Raw genomic sequence first — 8,233 nt, forward strand, 5'->3', positions numbered from 1 at the left:
GTACTCCAGTAAAATGCCGATTTCACCCGAAACACTTCTGATGTCCAAACATAGGCTTCCAATATATCAATCTTTATGTCTCGACCATTTCGAGACTCCTCGTCATGTCCGTGATCACATCCGGGACTCCGAACAAACTTCGGTACATCAAAACTTATAAACTCATAATAAAACTGTCATCGTAACATTAAGCGTGCGGACCCTACAGGTTTGAGAACTATGTAGACATGACCTAGAACTATTCTCGGTCAATAACCAATAGCGGGACCTGGATGCCCATATTGGCTCCTACATATTCTACGAAGATCTTTATCGGTCAAACCGCATAACAACATACGTTGTTCCCTTTGTCATCGGTATGTTACTTGCCCGAGATTCGATCGTCGGTATCCAATACCTAGTTCAATCTCGTTACCGACAAGTCTCTTTACTCGTTACGTAATGCATCATTCCGTAACTAACTCATTAGCTACATTGCTTGCAAGGCTTATAGTGATGTGCATTACCGAGAGGGCCCAGAGATACCTCTCCGACAATCGGAGTGACAAAACCTAATCTCGAAATACGCCAACCCAACATGTACCTTTGGAGACACCTGTAGTACTCCTTTATAATCACCCAGTTACGTTATGACATTTGGTAGCACCCAAAGTGTTCCTCCGGTAAACGGGAGTTGCATAATCTCATAGTTACAGGAACATGTATAAGTCATGAAGAAAGCAATAGCAATATACTAAACGATCAAGTGCTAGGCTAACGGAATGGGTCATGTCAATCACATCATTCTCCTAATGATGTGATCCCGTTAATCAAATAACAACACATGTCTATGGTTAGGAAACATAACCATCTTTGATTAATGAGCTAGTCAAGTAGAGGCACACTAGTGACACGATGTTTGTCTATGTATTCACACATGTATTATGTTTCCGGTTAATACAATTCTAGCATGAATAATAAACATTTCTCATGAAATGAGGAAATAAATAATAACTTTATTATTGCCTCTAGGGCATATTTCCTTCAGTCTCCCACTTGCACTAGAGTCAATAATCTAGTTCACATCGCCATGTGATTTAACACCAATATTCATATCTGTATATGATTAACACCCATAGTTCATATCGTCATGTGACTAACACCCAAGGATTTACTAGAGTCAATAATCTAGTTCACATCGCTATGTGATTAACACCCAAAGAGTACTAAGGTGTGATCATGTTTTGCTCATGAGAGAAGCTTAGTCAACGGGTCTGTCATATTCAGAGACGTATGTATTTTGCAAATATTCTATGTCTACAATGCTCTGCACGGAGCTACTCTAGCTAATTGCTCCCACTTTCAATATGTATCCAGATTGAGACTTAGAGTCATCTGGATTGGTGTAAAATCTTGCATCGTTGTAACTTTTTACGACGAACTCTTTTATCACCTCCATAATCGAGAAACATCTCCTTAGTCCTCACTAAGGATATTCTTGACCCATGTCCAGTGATCTACTATGAGATCAAAATTGTATTCCTTTGCCAAACATAGAGAAAGGTATACAATAGGTCTGGTTCACAGCATAGCATACTTTATAGAACCTATGACTGAGGCATAGGGAATGACTTTTCATTCTCTTTCTATTTTCTGCACTCGTCGGGTCTTGAGTCTTACTCAACTTCACACCTTGTAACACAGGCAAGAACTCCTTCTTTGACTGTTCCATTTTGAACTATTTCAAAATCTTGTCAAGGTATGTACTCATTGAAAAATCTTATCAAGCGTTTTGATCTATCTCTATATATCTTGATGCTCAATATGTAAGCAGCTTCACCGAGGTCTTTCTTTGAAAAACTCTTATTCAAGTATCCTTTCATGCTATCCAGAATTTCTATATCATTTCTAGTCAACAATATGTCATCCACATATAATATTAGAAATGCTACAGAGCTCCCACTCACTTTTTTGTGAATACAGGCTTCACTACAAGTCTGTATAAAACTATATGCTTTGATCAACTTATCAAAGCGTATATTCCAATTCTGAGATGCTTGCACCAGTCCATAGATGGATCGCTGGAGCTTGCAAATTTTGTTAGCATCTTTAGGATTGACAAAATCTTCTGGTTGCATCATATGCAACTCTTCTTTAATAAATCCATTAAGGAATGCAGTTTTGACATCCATTTGCCAGATTTCATAAAATGTGGCAATTGCTAACATGATTCGAACAGACTTAAGCATCGCTACAGTTGAGAAAATCTCATTGTAGTCAACATTTCGAACTATGTCAAAAACCTTTTTGTGACAAGTCGAGCTTTGTAGATAGTAACACTACTATCAACGTCCGTCTTCCTTTTGAAGATCCATTTATACAATATGGCTTGCCGATCATCGGGCAACTCCACCAAAGTCCACACTTTGTTCTCATACATGGATCCTATCTCAGATTTCATGGCCTCCAGCCATTTCCCGGAATCTGGGCTCACCATCGCTTCTTCATAGTTCGTAGGTTCGTCATGGTCTAGTAACATAACTTCCAGAACAGGATTACCGTACCACTCTGGTGCGGATCTTACTCTGGAAGACCTACGAGGTTCTGTAGTAACTTAATCTGAAGTTTCATGATCATCATCATTAACTTCCTCACTAATTGGTGTAGTAGTCACAGGAACAGATTTCTGTGATGAACTACTTTCAAATAAGGGAGCAGGTACAGTTACCTCATCAAGTTCTACTTTCCTCCCACTCACTTCTTTCGAGAGAAACTCTTTCTCTAGAAAGGATCCATTCTTAGCAACGAATGTTTTGCCTTCGGATCTGTGATAGAAGGAGTACCCAATAGTCTCTTTTGGGCATCCTATGAAGACGCACTTCTCCGATTTGGGTTCAAGCTTATCAGGTTGAAAACCTTTTTCATATAAGCATCGCAACTCCAAACTTTAAGAAACGACAACTTACGTTTACTGCTAAACCATAGTTCATACGGTGTCATCTCAACGGATTTAGATGGTGCCCTTTTAACGTGAATGCAGTTGTCTCTAATGCATAACCCCAAAACGATAATGGTAAATTAGTAAGAGACATCATAGATCGCACCATATCCAATAAAGTGCGGTTACGACGTTCGGACACACCATAACGTTGTGGTGTTCCAGGTGGCATGAGCTGTGAAACTATTCCACATTGTTTTAATTGAAGACCAAACTCGTAACTCAAATATTCGTCTCCGCGATCAGATCGCAGAAACTTTATTTTCTTGTTATGATGATTTTTACACTTCACTCTGAAATTCTTTGAACCTTTCAACTATTTCAGACTTATGTTTCATCAAGTAGATATACCCATATCTGCTCAAATCATCTTGTGAAGGTCAGAAAAATAATGATACTTGCCACGAGCATCAACACTCATTGGATCGCATACATCGGTATGTATTATTTCCAATAAGTCAGTAGCTTGTTCAATTGTTCCGGAGAACGGAGTTTTAGTCATCTTGCCCAAAAGGCATGGTTCGCAAGCATCAAATGATTCATAACCAAGTGATTCCAAAAATCCATCTTTATGGAGTTTCTTCGTGCACTTTACACCGATATGACCCAAATGGCAGTGCCACAAATAAGTTGCACTATCATTATTAACTTTGCATCTTTTGGCATCAATATTATGAATATGTGTATCACTACGATCGAGATCCAACAAACTATTTCCATTGGGTGTATAACCATCGAAGGTCTTATTCATGTAAACAGAATAGCAATTATTCTTTAACTTCAAATGAATAATTGTATCGCAATAAACATGATCAAATCATATTCATGCTCAACGCAAATGCCAAATAACATTTATTTAGGTTTAACACTAATCCCGAAAGTATAGGGAGTGTGCGATGATGATCATATCAATCTTGGAACCACTTCCAACACTCATCGTCACTTCCCTTTCAACTAGTCTCTGTTTATATAACTCCTGTTTCGAGTTACTAATCTTAGCAAGTGAACAAATATCAAATACTCAGGGGCTACTATAAACACTTAGTAAGGCACACATCAATAACCTGTATATCAAATATACCTTGTTCACTTCGCCATCCTTCTTATCCACCAAATATTCAGGGCATTTCCGCTTCCAGTGACCATTTCCTTTGCAGTGTAAGCACTCAGTTTCAGGCTTTGGTCCAGCTGTGGGCTTCTTCGCGGGAGTGACAACTTGCTTGTCATTCTACTTGAAGTTCCCTTTCTATCCCTTTGCCCTTTTCTTCAAACTAGTGGTCTTGTTAATCATCAACACTTGATGCTCTTTCTTGATTTCTACCTTCGTCGATTTCAGCATCACGAAGAGCTCGGGAATCATTTTCGTCATCCCTTGCATTATAGTTCATCACGAAGTTCTACTAACTTGGTGGTGGTGACTAGAGAATTCTGTCAATCACTATCTTATCTGGAAGATTAACTCCCACTTGATTCAAGCGATTGTAGTACCCAGACAATATGAGCACATGCTCACTAGTTGAGCGATTCTCCTCCATCTTTTAGCTATAGAACTTGTTGGAGACTTTATATCTCTCAACTCGGGTATTTACTTGAAATATTAACTTCAACTCCTGGAACATCTCATATGGTCCATGACGTTCAAAAACGTCTTTGAAGTCCCGATTCTAAGTCATAAAGCATGGTGCACAAAACTATCAAGTAGTCATCATATTGAGCTAGCCAAAGGTTCATAACATCTGCATCTGCTCCTGCAATAGGTCTGTCACCTAGCGGTGCATTAAGGACATCTGTGCAGCAATGAGGATAAACCTCAGATCACGGATCCAATCCGCATCATTGCTACTAACATCTTTCAACACAATTTTCTCTAGGAACATTCAAAATAAATATATGAAAAGCAACAACGCGAGCTATTGATCTACAACATAATTTGCAAAATACTACCTAGACTAAGTTCATGATAAATTTAAGTTCAATTAATCATATTACTTAAGAACTCCCACTTAGACAGACATCTCTCTAGTCATCTAAGTGATTATGTGATCCAAATCAACTAAACCATGTCCGATCATCACGTGAGATGGAGTAGTTTCAATGGTGAACATCACTATATTGATCATATCTACTATATGATTCACGTTCGACCTTTCAGTCTCCGTGTTCCGAGGCCATATCTGTATATGCTAGGCTCGTCAAGTTTAACCTGAGTATTCCACGTGTGCAACTGTTTTGCGCCCGTTGTATTTGAACGTAGAGCCTATCACACCCGATCATCACGTGGTGTCTCGGCACGAAGAACTTTCGCAACGGTGCATACTCAGGGAGAACACTTCTTGATAATTTAGTGAGAGATCATCTTAAAATGCTACCGTCAATCAAAGCAAGATAAGATGCATAAAGGATAAACATCACATGCAATCAATATAAGTGATATGATATGGCCATCATCATCTTGTGCTTGTGATCTCCATCTTCGAAGCACCGTCGTGATCACCATCGTCACCGGCGTGACACCTTGATCTCCATCGTAGCATCATTGTCGTTACGCCATCTATTGCTTCTACGACTATCGCTACCGCTTAGTGATAAAGTAAAGCAATTACAGGGCGTTTGCATTTCATACAATAAAGCGGCAACCATATGGCTCCTGCCAGTTGCCGATAACTTCGGTTACAAAACATGATCATCTCATACAATAAAATATAGCATCACGTCTTGACCATATCACATCACATCATGCCCTGCAAAAACAAGTTAGACGTCCTCTACTTTGTTGTTGCAAATTTTACGTGGCTGCTACGGGCTTAGCAAGAACCAATCTTACCTACGCATCAAAACCACAATGACAGTTCGTCAAGTTAGTGTTGTTTTAACCTTTGCAAGGACCGGGCGTAGCCACACTCGGTTCAACTAAAGTTGGAGAAACTAACACCCGCTAGTCACCTGTGTGCAAAGCACGGCGGTAAAACCAGTCTCGCGTAAGCATACGCGTAATGTCGGTCCGGGCCGCTTCATCCAACAATACCGCTGAACCAAAGTATGACATGATGGTAAGCAGTATGACTTGTATCGCCCACAACTCACTTGTGTTCTACTCGTGCATATAACATCAACGCATAAAACCTAGGCTCGGATGCCACTGTTGGGGAACGTAGTAATTTCAAAAAAAATCCTACGCACACGCAAGATCATGGTGATGGCATAGCAACGAGAGGGGAGAGTGTTGTCCACGTACCCTCGTAGACCGTAAGCGGAAGCGTTATGACAACGCGGTTGATGTAGTCGTACGTCTTCACGATCTGACCGACCCAAGTACCGAACGTACGGCACCTCCGAGTTTAGCACACGTTCAGCTCGATGACGATCCCCGGACTCCGATCCAGCAAAGTGTCGGGGATGAATTCTGTCAGCACAACAGTGTGGTGACGATGATGATGCTCCACCGGCGCAGGGCTTCGCCTAAACTCCGCGACGATATGACCGAGGTGGAATATGGTGGAGGGGGGCACCGCACACGGCTAAGGAACGATCCGTAGATCAACTTATGTGTCCTAGGGTGCCCCCCTGCCCCCGTATATAAAGGAGCCAAGGGGGAGGGGGCGGCCGGCCAAGGAGGGCGCGCCAAGGGGGGAGTCCTACTCCCACCGGGAGTAGGACTCCCTTCTTTCCTAGTTGGAGTAGGAGAAGGGGGAAGGAGGAGGAAGAGGGGAAGGAAAGGGGGGGGGGTGCCGCCCCCCTCTCATTATCCTATTCAGACTAGGGAGGGGAGGGGGCGCGGCCCACCTCTTGCCTCCTCTCCTCTTCTCCCTTAGGGCCCATGAAGGCCCAATAACCCCCGGGAGGGTTCCGGCAACCCCCCGGTACTCCAGTAAAATGCCGATTTCACCCGGAACACTTCCGATGTCCAAACATAGGCTTTCAATATATGAATCTTTATGTCTCGACCATTTCGAGACTCCTCGTCATGTCCGTGATCACATCCGGGACTCCGAACAAACTTCGGTACATCAAAACTTATAAACTCATAATAAAACTGTCATCGTAACGTTAAGCGTGTGGACCCTACGGGTTCGAGAACTATGTAGACATGACCTAGAATTATTCTCGGTCAATAACCAATAGCGGGACCTGGATGCCCATATTGGCTCCTACATATTCTACGAAGATCTTTATCGGTCAAACCGCATAACAACATACGTTGTTCCCTTTGTCATCGGTATGTTACTTGCCCGAGATTCGATCGTCGGTATCCAATACCTAGTTCAATCTCGTTACCGGCAAGTCTCTTTACTCGTTACGTAATGCATCATTCCGTAACTAACTCATTAGCTACATTGCTTGCAAGGCTTATAGTGATGTGCATTACCGAGAGGGCCTAGAGATACCTCTCCGAGAATCGGAGTGACAAAACCTAATCTCGAAATACGCCAACCCAACATGTACCTTTGGAGACACCTGTAGTACTCCTTTATAATCACCCAGTTACATTGTGACGTTTGGTAGCACCCAAAGTGTTCCTCCGGTAAACGGGAGTTGCATAATCTCATAGTTACAGGAACATGTATAAGTCATGAAGAAAGCAATAGCAATATACTAAACGATCAAGTGCTAGGCTAACGGAATGGGTCATGTCAATCACATCATTCTCCTAATGATGTGATCCCGTTAATCAAATAACAACACATGTATATGGTTAGGAAACATAACCATCTTTGATTAATGAGCTAGTCAAGTAGAGGCACACTAGTGACACGATGTTTGTCTATGTATTCACACATGTATTATGTTTCTGGTTAATACAATTCTAGCATGAATAATAAACATTTCTCATGAAATGAGGAAATAAATAATAACTTTATTATTGCCTCTAGGGCATATTTCCTTCAACATGTACATGTTCTGTATTTTTTGCAGTTTTTAGTGCATGCTCGGAGAACAAGATAAGAGGAGAGGCTTGAATCTTGAGATGACAAGGGTAGTCACCTGCTGCGACTAAAGGTTCAGTTTCATACTTCTGATGATATTGTTCGGATGATTGCCCTTGTACTATTCTTTTTAGTACGTACTAAAATATCTTGTTGTACGAAAATCTGATTTCTACTAAAACTTTGTCAAGTGGCTCATTTTTCTTGTACTAATATCTGATTTTTTTTACTGATTACTGAAATGTACCTTGTTACTAAAACTTCATAGGAAGGAGGTCAATGAAGCAAAAGGGACGAAAAGGAAGGAGCAACGCCACAGGGACGATGTTGT

At 41.2% G+C, this 8,233-nt stretch overlaps 1 long non-coding RNA gene across 4 annotated transcripts in view; it reads left to right on the forward strand.

The window, feature by feature from the left end:
• Positions 1-8,233, forward strand: part of LOC123090768 (uncharacterized) — a 12,171-nt gene extending 3,938 nt beyond the window's left edge. Inside the window, exons 4-5 of one of the 4 annotated variants that reach the window (XR_006442617.1) lie at positions 7,892-7,975; positions 8,171-8,232. This is a non-coding gene — a long non-coding RNA (uncharacterized lncRNA). Of the gene's footprint in view, positions 1-7,891; positions 7,976-8,170 lie in introns of all 4 variants that reach the window. The other 3 variants (XR_006442615.1, XR_006442616.1, XR_006442614.1) reach the window with 3 other exon arrangements.

This window comes from Triticum aestivum, chromosome 4B, assembly GCF_018294505.1.
Source record: "Triticum aestivum cultivar Chinese Spring chromosome 4B, IWGSC CS RefSeq v2.1, whole genome shotgun sequence".
In the NCBI taxonomy this organism is placed as follows: Eukaryota; Viridiplantae; Streptophyta; class Magnoliopsida; order Poales; family Poaceae; genus Triticum; species Triticum aestivum.